Below are 15854 nucleotides of genomic sequence, written 5' to 3'. Positions count from 1 at the left end.
TCCAGGAATTCCTGCCTCGCCGAGTGTCAGTAGTTCGTCGAGAGGTCCACACGTTGAGATTTATTTGGACAGTTCCAACAACAAATTGTGCTTGTGTAACTTCTAACGTTAATCTTCTTCTTGGTTCTTTCGGTAAAGTCACGTAGAAGGGAAGTAATAAAATAATAAAAATAATAAAATAATAAAAATAATAATAATAATTCTAACGTTAATGCAACATCTTTGAACGGGGGTGGGGGGGCGGGGATCTTTACCGCTCACTCTACACGACAACAGCAGACGGCACGCACTTTGATGTCGTCTCGGCGCAGAGATTACGCGGTATAAGCGATTGGGCGAGAGCTTGACCAAATAAATATTAAATCCATCGGCACACAACGGCTTTGTGTCCTTCGTAATAAACACCGCACGCGCACCGAGCGTGTTTGCAAATCCCAATGACAACGTCTTCAATAGCCCCATCCATCCTCTTTGAGTCTGGAAGGCAGATATTTGTCCACTCTGTGGCCTCTTCGCATAGCACGTGTGCGTGTGTGTTTACAGGGGGGAGCGGGAGCGGTGGCGCAGTGGTTAGCACGCTGGCCGAGGTCGATTCCCCCTCGCGGCCACCACCACCAGTGACGATTATCTGAACCGATCCTGGGCCTCTGCTACGTCTGTGTGAAAACATCGCTACGAGGGAGACAAAGGCGGTCGGGTGCGGTGCTGCCCATCCACCCCCTCGTTTGCTCGTTAACAGCACTTGCTCCAACAGTTTATTAAGGCTTCACGAAGGGATCTTTGTTTCGTATAAAGTGCAGCCCTGCAAAAGCTTTTTTACGCCCCTGCTGGTGAGAGGATCTCCACTGAGGCCTTCTAGACGAGGGCACTTGGCCTGCTCGTCCACGCTGGAAGAGGTGGGGGGGGGGGGTGCCCACACTTTTTTGCACCCTCACGCGGCTTTGCAGATCGACCAAACGTGGTTCACCTAACCCAGAGTTTCTCAAACTCGTTTGGGCCCGCGGACCCACTCAGTTCCCCCACCCCTGGCATCTAAAAGCATTAGCATATGTCACTGAATATCAGGAATATCAAATTATTCATATTTACGGATCATAAGAAAATGTATTCATAATACAGGTATTTTTTTATGGGGGTGAGATCGCGTATATATAAAAAATACGTCGTTAAAACTCGCCAGCGCACCGCAGGTATAAGGTGTTGTTTTAGGAGGGGCGGAGGGGGGCGGCAGAATTGAGATCTTAGGGCTAGGATAGATTATCCAACTTTAATTTTAATTTAAACATCACGAGTAAAATATGAATTCATGTCCGACAACACTGACGACAACCTGGGGGCGGTCACCAGCCACCCTGTGGATAACCGGGTGCCACACTCGGAGACCCACCGACCTGACCCATTTATACCGCCGAGTGCGTGGGCAGAGGCGGGGGATTTCAATAATAAACTTGCCCGTTGTTTTCACTGCCGCGCCGGGAGATCGAATCGCAACCGGCGCACCCCGCATTTGCTAGTTCAGTGCGTTCGTCACCGTTTCGCCACGGCGGTTGCCCCGATCTGTGAATAAATAAACACGTCTTGGGCCTTCACAGGTGCTCGCTGACAGCACTTGCCTCAACAGTCCGTTCAGGCCAGGGGTGGGGAACGTCCGGCCCGTGGGCCGTACAAGGCCCGCGAAATCATTTGGTGTGGCCCTGCCAAGGTAACCGCAGGCGGGACTCGAAAGTCAATAAATCTAGGCGCAAACCTGGAAAAGCAGTTTCGAGTAGCAGCAACATCATCAATACCGGCTAACATCACACGCCTCGCCAAAGAGAAGCAGTTCCAGCCATCACATTAGGGGCGATTTAATTAAATGTTTGAGCAAATATAACAGGCTAATTTTTAAGTTGATAATTTTGTATGGCCCGCGAATGATGTTATAAATATCCAAATGGCCCTTGGCCGAAAAAAGGTTCCCCACCCCTGATTTCGGCTATACGGGGATATTTCTTTGTGTGTATGTATGTGTGGCCCATAGCTGCAGCATGCCCTGTGTTTTGTTCGCCTTCAGTTGCATTGCTTAGGCGACTGTTGGATCAGCTGCGTGCTGCATTTAAACGGCCTGGCGGTGTCGAGTAAACATTAAAAATGATAATAATAATGTCCTTTATTTGCCACGGGACGCCTCATTGAGTCTCAAGACTCCTTTTCAGGATGGCGCTGCTACACTGGGATGTTTTGTCACCTCCACATTAATGAGCGTTTCACTCGGCGTGAGAGGAAACCGCAGTAACACGAGAAACCCCAACCACCTCCGACGAGTGGACGCACACTCAAAACTCCACCACATACAGAAGACTCACGAATCCGTTTGCTATACTGCTAATGCTCCGCTGCTAATCTCCCAGAGTGCCTCGTAGCCCTAACTTACAACGCCCGATATAGTTTTTTTTTGCTGTACACATGTCCTTCGCTGCACGCGGTAGTGGTAGATGCGTTACAAAAATAAAAATTAACCCTTTATATGCGTGGCGGCTAGAGTCCTCTCGTCCTCTGGCTTGAGATGGCTGCCACCTATGGGTCAGATGATTGTCTGCCAGCATTAAGCAATTGGGAATTAAATATTTAAACATTTTTCCCTAAACAGTGTAAAATTTAGGAAAATTTTTTCACGAAAATTAATTGTCACGCACAACGAGTCAGCTCGATTGGATCACGGGAAGTGGGTTAAAAAACGACCGAAAGATTTGCACGGTCGTAAGCAAGCAAGCATGCAAGCACGCAAGCAAGCAAGCGAACTTAATATAAAGGATTTAAAAAAGGGCCCAACGAAGCGACACCCGCACGAGGCAAGCTGCCTGCCGAGTAGCACACACGGCACGCGGCACAGTGTCGCCCCGTGTCCGACCGCATGGCCGCACGTGACGGAATTAAAACCGCACTGAGCGAATTTTCTCGGAAAAAATTAGGTAATAGCCGCACGTACAGCGCGAAATCGCACAAACCGAACCCGCATAAAGCGAGGCAAACCTGTGTACAGTAGCCATATAGGATGATACAGATCAGCCTGTAGGGTGTACACGGACGTGTCGCGGCTTGTGCTCCAATACTGTGAACGCAGCAGAGAGGGTTGGTGAACCACGCGCAGAAGTTGTGAAACTCGTCGAGGAGGAAGCCATATGAGAAGGCAGTGGAGCATGTGGACTCATCGCCATCTGTTTAAATCTGTACAGGGACTGAGATGTTGCCTTCTCGCGGGCATGAGATTCCTCTGGGCGCTCCGGTGTCCTTCCACTTGTTTAGTAGGGCACCACGCTGGCGAGATGTTGACTGCCTCGCCTGGTATACAGGAGGTCGTGGGTTCCGATCCCGACCCTGACGCCTGCTCTATATTTGGAGTTTGTTGGAGTCTGCATGCTTTCGCCGTAGTCGCGTGGAATTTTCTCCGGGTTCTCCGGTTTTTCCCTCCACATTTAGAAACGTGCGTTTAGAGTATTTGGCTGCTGTGCATTTCCACGCGATAAGCCACTTCATTGAGCTATCATTTGTGGCCAGGTCGCTTCTGATAAAGAGCTGTATAGCTCAGTGCATGGGCCTTACCTGGTAAAATAAAAAGTTTATAGGTTTATTACCTACTATATAATCACCCAGAAATGTCTGTCCGTCCCGCGCGTGACGTCACTCCACATGAGGCCCACCGCCCTCATTAATATTCATGATTGGGTGGATTTTTACACCAACGCAGAGGAAGGTCGAGCTGAATGATATAATTTATGACGCAAAGTCGCTTCAAATATGACGTTTCTTTACAGAAAGTGACGGTAAAAAATACATATACGCAGCACACTGCTACATCTGTGCGTGACGTCACTGCAAAAGAGCCCCCCCCCCCTTCATTAATATTCATGCCCGCGTGGAAATTTACACTAACGCACAAGAAGGTCGTGCACTCCACATGCCGTACCCCTCCCCTCATTAATAATCATGAGCTGGTGACGTCACTCCACATGCCGCACCCCTCCCCAATAACCATTAGCGGGTGACGTCACTCCACATGGGGCAACCCCCCCCCTCATTAATAATCATGAACTGAACAATTTTTCTATTGAATATTCCAGATTCACCGCAATATACATCCGTCCTTGGACGGGCAAAAAAAGCTAATAACAATACAATAACCACGCATGAATTGGCTGAACATATATTTACAAATCAAAACCCGATGTAGCAGGATCCTCTTTAAAAGAGACGTATGACTCATTGTGGATTTCTGTATAAATACACTCGTGTGTACATACATACACTCAGTGTCGGGTACAGCCATGGTGAGTCAGTCAACTGATAAGTGAGGTCCTACCCACGCCGTGCGGTTCCTGGGAGGATTTTGTTTGACCATACCTCACCACGCTGGTTTGATCTCCCACGAAGCTCATGGTCCACCCTAAATCGTATCCACTGCACAAATGGAAAATAAATACAGTGAAACCTTGGATTGCGAGTAACTTGGTCTGCGAGTGTTTTGCAAGACGAGCAAATTTTTGTAATAAATATCAAATTTGATAAACGAGCGAGGTCTTGCAATACGAGTACTGTAGTACGTACAATATACGCTTTGTCTGCCGAGCGTCACGTGGTCACAACTGATATACGAGTGCTTTGATATACGAGTGCTTTGATATACGAGTGCTTCGATATACGAGTGCTTTGATATACGAGTGCTTCGATATACGAGTGCTTTGATATACGAGTGCTTTGATATACGAGTGCTTCGATATACGAGTGCTTTGATATACGAGTGCTTCGATATACGAGTGCTTTGATATACGAGTGCTTTGGATTACAAACACGTTTCCGGAACGAATTATGCTCGCAATCCAAGCTTTTACTGTATATATAAAAACTCTGCAGTGTGCGACTGATCATCCAGAACAGACCGTACACCGTATAACGACGCAATGCCCCGATCCGCAAATACGAAGGAGACATCACAGCGATACAACTCCGTTTGCTCCTGACGCGGTTATCTGGGTTGGCCTTGACCGCCTGAATGTGACATTGTCGCTGTTGTTCTGCAGCTACGTCAGCCACACGGAAGCAGGCCACGATGGTCGGCGTGGGTTTGCTGAAGCCGATGCCCAGAATCGGTTTCAGAGATCTCACTCGCCACGGACCTTTCACCGCGCACGGGAATCGAACTCAGCTGATCGGCTTCATACTCTTAGTTCTTTCGGTAAAGTCACGTAGGTAAAAAAAATAAATAAAAATTAATAAAAATAAAACCGCCTGAATGTGACATTGTCGCTGTTGTTCTGCAGCTACGTCAGCCACACGGAAGCAGGCCACGATGGTCGGCGTGGGTTTGCTGAAGCCGATGCCCAGAATCGGTTTCAGAGATCTCACTCGCCACGGACCTTTCACCGCGCACGGGAATCGAACTCAGCTGATCGGCTTCATACTCTTAGTTCTTTCGGTAAAGTCACGTAGGTAAAAAAAATAAATAAAAATTAATAAAAATAAAACAATAAAATCACGACGTTTCGGAGGCAACACAAGTCTCCGTCATCAGGTGGGACCGTCACAGTCAGATTTGCTGCATCAAGTGAGGGAGGGATTCAAGATGCAAGCTCTTAAATTCCAGCTAAGGGGGGAGGAGAGGGGGAGGAGCTTCACACCGGCACAGTGCGCTAACCGCTGCGCCGCTACTCCACGTGTAAAGATGAGATCGAGTATGTTCAAATGGAGGTAGAGTACACACATATAGAGTACGCAGCACTTGCCCATTAACGACTCGTGGTGCTAGAACGAATCAACTGCCCCACTGTGTGTTGTACAGCCTTTTAGATGTGCGCCCGCTATCGATGGCCATGCGTGCTCTTGACCAATGTTGCACGCACGGTCGTCTGCGCTTGTAACACTGGTCAACACACTTTTTCTGGCATAAGGTATTCCAACGGTTGTAAGGTAATTTTGGGGTGCTGATTCCAAATCTGGCATCAGTTTTTGTCTATCACATCAGGTTTTTGAGATATCAAATATTGCATTTTAAATAAAAACTGCAGAAGAAAAATATTAAATAAATGTGGATATCTACATAACATGATATTATAAACACACTATCCTAAAAATGCAGCACCATATTTTAACACTAAAGTAGTCACTGACTCGCAACAACTTGCAATCATAAGTGACAGAGTTAATTTCGGGTAAAATCAATGAAAACGGGGTATGCCGATAGCATTAAAACGAGATGTGATAGAGCAAATCTGAGATCAGATTTGGAATCGGCACACTGAAATTAGTCTAAAACAGCTGCAAAAGTCCAGGCCAGAATTTTTTTTGTTGACCAGTGTTATCTTGTTACCCGTGCCTTCAATATGGCCATATGAGGGTCTTGTAGCGCATTGTAGATGCACAGTTGGCTATGCACGGTGCGAGAACATTTCAACGTACGTACATCTCATCGTGTTCAAACCTCAGGCTTGAATACATGGAGCAGCTCCCACAGGAAGACGCGGAGCTTCACCACATTGTGCAATAGGGGAGGAGAGTTCTGACCTATTTCTTGCTGTGTACTGATTTTAATGAGTACATTGTCAGATTTGGAATCAGCACCCTGAAATTAGTCTAAAACAGCTGCAAAAGTCCAGGCCAGAATTTTTTTGTTTGTTGACCAGTGAAATGCCCCGTGGGGCTGGCACGGTGGCGCTGGCGATTCGCGCACCGCACGCGCAACGAGCTCGAGACACCCGAGTTCGACTCCCCGCCGCGGCCGTGATATATGAACACCGCCCTCCCCAACCCCAACACTTGCACCAAATAGAACCCGCACTGCCCAGTGTGGTGAAGTATGGGGCCGTCCATAAATGATGTCACGCACCTAGAGAGGGGGGGGGGGAGTTTCAGACATTTGTGACGATGTGTGACGAGGGGGGGGGGGGGGTGAGAAATGTGACGTCACATCAAAATGCGCAACTTTAAATAATTAAATCGACTTTTTAATAAATTTTTTTGTTTGCTTTTCGACTGCAGGTATTGTGGTCAATGCAAACATGACTCCTTGTAAAAAAGGTGTCAGTTTTGTTGCCAGATAAAATGGTAAAAAAACAATTATCATATTCTTCTTCTTATGTTAAGTTATTTAGACAATGTGAATTTTCACATATCGTGTTCAGCCTATAGGATGTTCTATCCTATAATAGGGCATTCTACACGATAAGCTTAGAACATACCTCAACCATCGGCTCACGGATGTTTATGTATAAGCAGCATGGTCCCGCACCTCCGATCAGCACGGTTGGCTGCGTACGGTGCGAAAGAAGTTCAACAATGTGTGCATACGTGCCCAATTCGTGTCGTAGTCGGGAGACACAGTCTTACACTCTTGACTCTATGGAGTAGTTAATTCACGCGATGAATAGAGAGGGCCCGTGTTCAATGAGCATGATGTCCAAATTGTACGGTCCTGGGGTCACTCCACTGCTGGACGAGGGCTTGCTCACGCCGCGCGTGTCGTGTGCGATGATTTGACCATACTTCACCACGCTGGTCGTCAAGGCGGGTTGGTGAAAGCGGGGGGAGCAATTTGGACGTCGGAACAATCGCGTAACACGTGGTGTCTGTTGGATGTTTACTACGGCTTTCGTCTAATTAAACAGCGTTAGTGGTGCCAGTAATCCTCGATGACAATGCCATTGAGACCTCGACATTATCTTTCAAGGGAGACCAGGATAATAAAAAAGCCCACAGGCAAAAGTAAAATAACAAAGTTACAAACGGTGACAACGCAACGAGTGAGTCAGGATTTAAACGTGCTGAGCAGAAACGTATAAATATAATAAACACATTATTTGGGCAGACCACCACGTCACGAGAAGGAAAGATGATTATCGATTGTCCGGAATGATGACGGGAGCGGAAGCCGAGGAGGAATGGAAGGCGATCAAAGCACGGCCCTCCACTCATGAGATGGAGCGATGGAATCAACTCGTGTGCAGGACGTGCTATGTGGATTATTATTTAATCGCAGAGAACCCAGCGGGTTAGTGAATTGAATGCATGACAATTACGATGACGCGTGGTTGTACAGTATTCACTACAACAGCAGGCCGCGTTCAAACAATCGGGCTGTGTTGGATATCAGCGCTGTGTTCTGTTTAATGATTGGCATTCCGGTTCCAAGCAAACTCAACCCTTGTGACTGTCTGACGAACGAACGGCAGCAGGTAACAAAACAAAGCGCACGGAGACACGGACGATTGCAAAATGTTTCGCGATAGGCCACGTGATCTCCATCGCGTAATACGATGAATACTTGCCCAATCATTTGTCAACACATCGATTTGTAAAGTACAGATATGTAGAATGAATGAGCTTCTGGGGTATTTTATTATTTATTTATTCATTTGCACAAGCATGCTCAAAGCCAAATATGCCCTCTCCCGTATAGCCTCCAACAGACTGTTTGGGCAAGAGCTGTTAGCGAGCACATATGAAGGGAGGAACGACGGGCCACGAGGGGATGAATGATCAGAACCACGCCCGGCCGCCTTTGTCTCCCTAGTGACGTCATTTACACAGCACCAGGTACTCATTCGAGGGTGAGTTGACCCTATGGGAGGCACAGGACCGGATCAGATCATTGTCACTGCCTGGGGCCACGAAAGTGCCTGGTCCACAGAAGATCGTGGGTTCGATCCCGACCCTGACGCTTCTATATTTGGAGTTTGCATGTTCTCCCCGTGGTCGCGTAGATTTTTCTTCAGGTCCTCCGTGTTTTCCCTCCACATTCATAAGCATGCGTTCAGAGTACACTATTTGGTTGCTGTAAATATCCACATGATAAACCACTTGAGCTGTCATTTGTGGCCAGGTCGCTTCTGAAAAAGAAACGAATAGCTCAGTGGGCCTTACCTGGTAAAATAAAAAAAAATAGTTTAGTTTTATTTGTATTTTTATTTTAAGTGATTTGTCTATTTTTCCTCTGGGACAAATTTCCACGCGATAAGCCATTTCATTGAGCGATAATTTGTAGTCACTTCTAAAAAGAAGAGCTACGCAGCGCAGTGGGCCTTATCTGTTAAAATAACAATAGTTTAGTTTAAATGGTTTAGTTAAGAATCACCACAATGCGTAACCACGCGTAATGCCTTTAATGCGTGACTAGTGTGACTCGTCCTGGGTCTTTTAAGCAGAATAATAAACAACAACAAACAATTGCCGTTCGCTACTAAGTGGCTGTGACATCACCACGGCGTCGTTTGTGCCAGGCTAGGTACACCTTGAGGCCACGTGAAGTGTGGAAGGGCCGCTGCTGGCAGGAGATCACGGGGACAGACCCGGGTGCCGTGTGGTCACTGGCTGAGATGCTTCCCTACTGTGCCACGTAACTGCGTTTTATCCACCCGGCTCTCCACTCGTTGTTGTGAGCTATCGAAGTTCGACCCTCCACTGTTGTTGTTGGGAGGGCGACTGCCTCTAACTGCCCAGTAGCGTCCTTCACGGGAAGAAGAGAAAAACACACAGACATACCCTTAAAAAAGGCAAATTGGGCGAATTTCGATGGGGCCCTTGATTAGAGGATTAGGGGATAGAGTCCTCGGCTCCACAGAGACTCTTTCAGCCAGTGCCCCCATCCCTAGCGGACTGTATGTACTGTATGTTGAACTTCTTTCGCACCGTACGTAGCCAACCGTGCTCATCGGAGATGCGGGCTAATCGTAGTTTGCGGACTGTCGCGGGATGCCACTTGAATAGATGCCCCACTGATTTCTAACGTTCTTCTTACTTTAAAAAAATACTGTGTTGCGCGGTATGAGAATGTTACATATTTAATAAGTGAGTTGAGATTGTTGGGAATTACATGGACCGTTGTTTTCTCGACAATAGTCGTCTCTGCTGTGGTGAAAGGGCCATCGCCCGAAATGTCACCTGTCACATATTTTTTGTTCAAATTCTATGCCATTAATTGATGAATGTGTTCAGTTGTTGTTGTTGTTTTTTTGTGCGCGCCACTGCTACAACCCAGCGTCGCATCTAAATCTTGCTCTCTATTCAGAATGAAGCTCACCGCGGTGGAATAGATGTTAACTACCTCGCCTGGTATGCAGGAGGGTCGTGAGTTCGACCCCGACACCTGCTGCTGTATATTTGGAGTTTGCGGTGTCTCCCTCGCGTGGATTTGTCTCCGGTTTTTCCTTCCACGTTTACAATCAATGCGCGTTTAGAGAATGTGGCTGCTGTGCATTTCCACGCGGTAAGCCAACTTCGTAGAGCTATCATTTGTGACCAAGCCGCTTCTAAAAAAAAACACCTACAGCTCAGTAGGTGCTTACCTGGTAACATAGAAAAAAAAGTTTATTTTCGTTCGAGTGGGTTATCTATAAACGGATCACGCCGGTGACTCTGGGGGCTGGTTTGGAAACGAGAGGGGCGCGTAGACCTGCCCCTTTCATCCGCGCTGGGAGGAGGGCCTCCGCTAAAGCTGTTTATGCACAGCCCTCCCAGACGAGATAACATCAATAGGCGCCACCAAAAAGTTAACTATTGATTCCCCTTCGCCCACTCCCAAGTGACAAATAATCGCGCTCGCCCCAAGCATTAATGATTGTCAGTCCTAATGGGCTTGGAGGTGTTCCGAGGAAAAGCATGCATGCGCCTTTCATGTGATCCGGAGTTGTTGTATGAAAAAAAGCCCCCCCCCCCTCCTCCCTCCCCGCTTTGGAGATAAGCGCACACAGGATTCCGCTGTATCCCCAAGTGGGGTTATGAGATTGGGGCATGCGGCCACTCGCCCACGATTCCCCCGCTTGCAATTCCGTTCGAGAATCGATTGTCGTGGTTGATTGGGAAGTCTGGTGGTGGTGGTGGTCGTTGTTGTTGTTGTCTCGTTAGTTCCGTCTCCTTGGTTGAGTCTCCCGCTAGTTGCGTCTCGTATTAGCAGATGTGTTCCCTACGTTAAGCATTATTCCAAAATGTGTACCGAGTGATACATTTGAGGTGTAACTGTCCGGAATAATCTTGGCACGCCACATCCATCTATGTCGCCTCGTTGTATCCTAATGATGCATACTATTACTCTTTGGTTCTTTCGGTAAAGTCACGTGGTTAGAAATAAAATAAAACAAATCACGACGACGTTTCGATCGAAACACAAGCGGTCGTCATCAGGCAACGTTCCGATACCTTTTGCCTGATGACCACCGCTTGTGTTTCGATCGAAACGTCGTGATTTGTTTTATTTTATTTCTCCCTATGTGTCTTTACCGAAAGAACCAAAGAGTATGGATTCCTGCAGTCACGAAAGCTTCAAATCAAGATTAAAGCATACTATTATTATAGGAATATAGGGTCTAATTAATATATCATTGTTATTACGGGTTGATATTATTCTGGATTATGGATTATAGTTTGGACTCTTAGTGGTAGTGCCTTACGCCGACAATCCCGACTCCAAGGCAGCCGAGCAGCGTTCCGATACCGAGTGGCTAATTAACCCCACGGGGGAATCGGCAGTCCGCATTCGTGGCTAATTTGCAAGCCTCGTGAGTGATCGATTATGATCCAAGGCGGTTCCATTTGAGTCTCGTGGACATAACGACGGAGAGCAATCCCATACCGACGCATCCTCTCCACGTGCGTTGTTGATACTTTCTCCGGACACATTTTCGTTTGGGTGGTTATGTTATTGAATAGGATTTATGAATTCAACTACAATATTAATGTATTTACAAATTAATTAGCGACGTTTTAATATACATGCTGTTGTGTTGTTGGCTTGAATGTGAAATGTTATCCGTAAATTCGTTCAAGAATTAAATCGTCGGGTTGTAATTCTGATGGGTGGATAATTGTAAATGACATCGCTGGATGGCGAGAGCTGGAGACGGATTAGGGTGAGGCCTTTATCCAGCAGTGGATTGATCATGGATGATGATGAGGATGATGATTGTGAGCTTAAATGTTATAGATTTGATTCGTAAAGTCGTGAAGGTTATTAAACTCGTCATGTTTTAATATCGTCATCTGAATGAATGCGTATCGGTTAGCGAACAAGTGAACTCTTTACTTGATGAACGGTTGGGATATATTTACATACAACTACATATCATTAAACATTCGGCTACATTTACAACTGAATATTTAAACGCAGACTTACAAAGCCTCTTGTAGGATATACATTAAGTGCGAGAATCAGAGATTCGGCGACTTTTTAACACACCCCGTGGTCGAGACAATTCCCAATGTTTCCTTTTGATTTATAAAGATAAAGATCCCCCGTATAGCCTTAACAGGCGGTAGGGGCAAGTGCTGTTAGCGAGCACCTATGAAGGCCGGAACGGTACACGAGGGGGTGGGTGGCCAGCACCACGCCCGAATTTATATATACACACACACACACAATAATACATATATTTAATACATTAAACATTTACTTTTGTGTTTTAGTAGATTGTTGTGGACCTGTTTAATAAAAATTAGCTGATAAACTGACCAGTTTTATCGACAGCAACGCGACCAATTAAAGGCAACGTTGTCCTGGGGGGTCATTTGACCATACTTCACCACGCTGGTCAGTTCGGGTTTGTGGATGCGGGATGATAGCATAGATGTGGGAGCAAATGAAGTATAATACAAAATACATATATATAAATACATATATGTATTTTGTGTATTACAGTTATTATTGTACATCCTTCGTTAGATTAAAGCAAATCTAATATATATTTACATCTTTAGTTTTTACTCAAGGCTTTACGCATTAAAATTCTCTAAAATTGATTAGTTTTTTTTTTTTCGCAATGGACAATTGCGTCAGCAGCTAATATCATACTTTACCAACCTGCATTGACGAGCGCGGTGAAATATGATCAAACAACAAATATCCCCCATATAGCCTGAACAGACTGTTGGGGTAAGTGCTGTTAGCGAGTAGCACCTGTGAATGCCAGCACGGCACACGAGGGGGTGGGTGGCTAACACGACGCCCGGCCGCCTTTGTCTCCCGAGTGGCGATGGTTACTACACACCGCACCAGGTTACTCATTGGAGGTTTGAGTCGACCGAGGGGAGGCCCAGGACCGGTTCATATAACCGTCATTGGACTTGGTGGCCGCGAGCGGGAATCGAACTCGAGTCGCCGGGTTCGTAGCGCAGCGCGCTGACCGCTGCACTACAACCCACATGAGCGACACGACGTGGAGAGGCAATCATCCAGCAGTGGATTAACAAAGAACCTTGAGTTGTACTTCCGTGTGCTTGTGGTGGCTAACAAGTGACATGGCTCACAAGTAATTCCCTGCTGTGCCACGCTGTGTTAATTACACAAGCGTGGTGGCTATTTGACCATATCTCTCCTTGGTTCTTTCGGTAAAGTCACGTAGAATGGAAATAATAAAATAATAAAATTTAAACATAATAAAATAATGACGTCATTCAGACTCTGTCTACTCGACAGACCTGCTCTCCACCTGAGGACGGCTGCTTGCGTTGTGGCCGAAACGTCGTGAGAATTATTTTATTATGTTTTATTTTTTTATTTTATTATTTCCATTCTACGTGACTTTACCGAAAGATCCAAGAAGACGAATCCCTGCAGTCACGAAAGCTTTAAATCGATATTTTACCATACTTCACCCACGCCGATCATCAAACTCGTTACCGAGGATATCTAAAACTAAAAACGTAACTTTTTAGTTTTTATACCAGGTAAGAAGCGACCTGGCCACAAGTGATAGCTCAAACGAAGCGGCTTATCGCGCGGAAATTTACGGCAACCAAAATATCCGTGGTCTTGAATCGAACTCAGGTGGCCGTGTTGGATAGCGCAGGAAGCCAAAACCACCACCGCTCTGCCCACCCCCCCGGCTAATCTCACTGCTATCGCGAAACAACGCGCAGTGCTCGACACTTCGCGTGCGCTATTTGGGCTGGAGCGGTGGGAACAAGTCGTGTTATCGCACTGCGCTGTGAATCTGGTTACCCGAGTTCAATTCTCGACCACGGTCAAAGTTACGACGGGAGTGCAGGCGTGTGATTTTAAACCACTCGTGCGTGTCGCTCTCTCTCTCTCTCTTCACTAACCCCGCACTGTCCATCGTGGTGAAGTATGGTCAAACGAACAAAGACAAAACTCCACCGTGTAGCCTTAACAGACTGTTGGGGCAAATGCTGTTAGCGAGCGCCTGTGAAGGCCGGAACAGCACACGAGGGAGGGGGTGGGTGGCCACCACCACGCCCGACCGCCTTTGTCTCCTCAGTGGCGATGTTTACACACCGCACCAGGTACTCGCTTGAGGCCGAGCCGACTTTGGAGAGGCCCAGGGCCGGTTCTACCACGACCACCCCATGGCCATCACTTTCATCCCACGCAGGGCTGCACATCATGACTGCGATTATTGCAATTGGCGAATGTGAATTGGTGAATGTGGATTGTAAGGTCGCATTGTAGGAGATATAGAGTAGTCGTGGTGGGGGTGGGGGGGGCAACCGGCAGACAGACGGCGGCCCTGGAGGACGAGCAAGGCCGAAGCTGCACGAGGCGCGTGTTTATTGATCGGCCGCAGGACCCCGAGATACTTTTTTTGGTCCCGGAATGCGCGTGGCTTGAGTGGCGTGCGGTGAGCCACGCGTTGGATCGTGTCCCGCTGCTTGTGAAATGCCGACCCGTAGAAGACCTATACTCTTAGTTTTTTCGGTAAAGTCACGTAGGTAAAAGAAAATTAAATGAAATGTATTCTTTTATTTTTATTAATTTTAATTTAATTTTTTTACCTACGTGACTTTACCGAAAAAACTAAGAGTATGAATCCTTGCAGTCACGAAAGCTTCAAACGTAGAAGACCTCCCTGGGCTTGTACATAAGCACACTCAGTGTGGCTTCCTGGATAAATACACCCGTCGTGTGTAAGGCACATCCATGATGAGTCAGTCAACTGATATGTGAGGCCCTACCCACGCCGTGCGGTTCCTGGGGGGATTTTATTTGACCATACCTCACCACGCTGGTTTGATCTCCCACGAAGCACATGGTCCACCCAAAATCACATCGACTGCACAAACCATTGCCAGAAGTTGCGGATTCCCGATGCACAAATGGAAAATTAAAAACCTTCCATTCCCGATCGCCTAATACGAAGGAGACATCACACCGTTACACTCCGCTATTGCTGACGCGGCGATCTGTGATGGACCACCTGAATGTTAATTTTGATTTGTTGCCCTGCGTCTACATCAGCAGCCGCACGAAATAAGAAGACTGCTGAATCAGCCCCCCCGCCCGCCACCCCTAAACTCGACCAATCGATTTACCATACTACAAATGTTACCCAGGTAACAGTACAGATGTGTCTTCTTGGTTCTTTCGGTAAAGTCACGTAGAAGGGAAATAATAAATAATTAAAATAAAACATAATAAAATGTATGTTTCGTGACTGCAGGGATTCATCTTCTTGGTTATTTTGGTAAAGTCACGTAGAAGGGAAATAATAAAATCATAAAAATAAAACATAATAAAAAGTATGTTTTATTATTATTTTATTATTTAAAATAAAACATTAACTTCTTAATGTTTTATTATTATTTTATTATTTAAAATAAAACATAATAAAATGTATGTTTTATTTTTATTATTTTATTATGTTTTATTTTTATTATTTTATTATTTCCCTTCTACGTGACTTTACCAAAAGAACCAAGAAGATGAATCCCTGCAGTCACGAAAGCTTTAAATCCATGTACAGATGTGGCGCAGGTATTCATTCGTCGCGTTTATTTCACCGGGCGTGGACCCGTTTCGACCTGAAGTGTCTCTCTTGCGAGAGTGGCCTGGGTCAACAATTTTGTCCGCATCGCGGCGGAGAACGCAGCATGACGGA

The sequence above is a fragment of the Lethenteron reissneri genome, chromosome 22 (genome assembly GCF_015708825.2).
Source record: "Lethenteron reissneri isolate LAM-NWPU_2019-01 chromosome 22, ASM1570882v1, whole genome shotgun sequence".
Classification (NCBI taxonomy): domain Eukaryota; kingdom Metazoa; phylum Chordata; class Hyperoartia; order Petromyzontiformes; family Petromyzontidae; genus Lethenteron; species Lethenteron reissneri.
The sequence above is the reverse complement of the archived record's forward strand: the minus strand, read 5'-3'. Positions refer to the sequence as shown.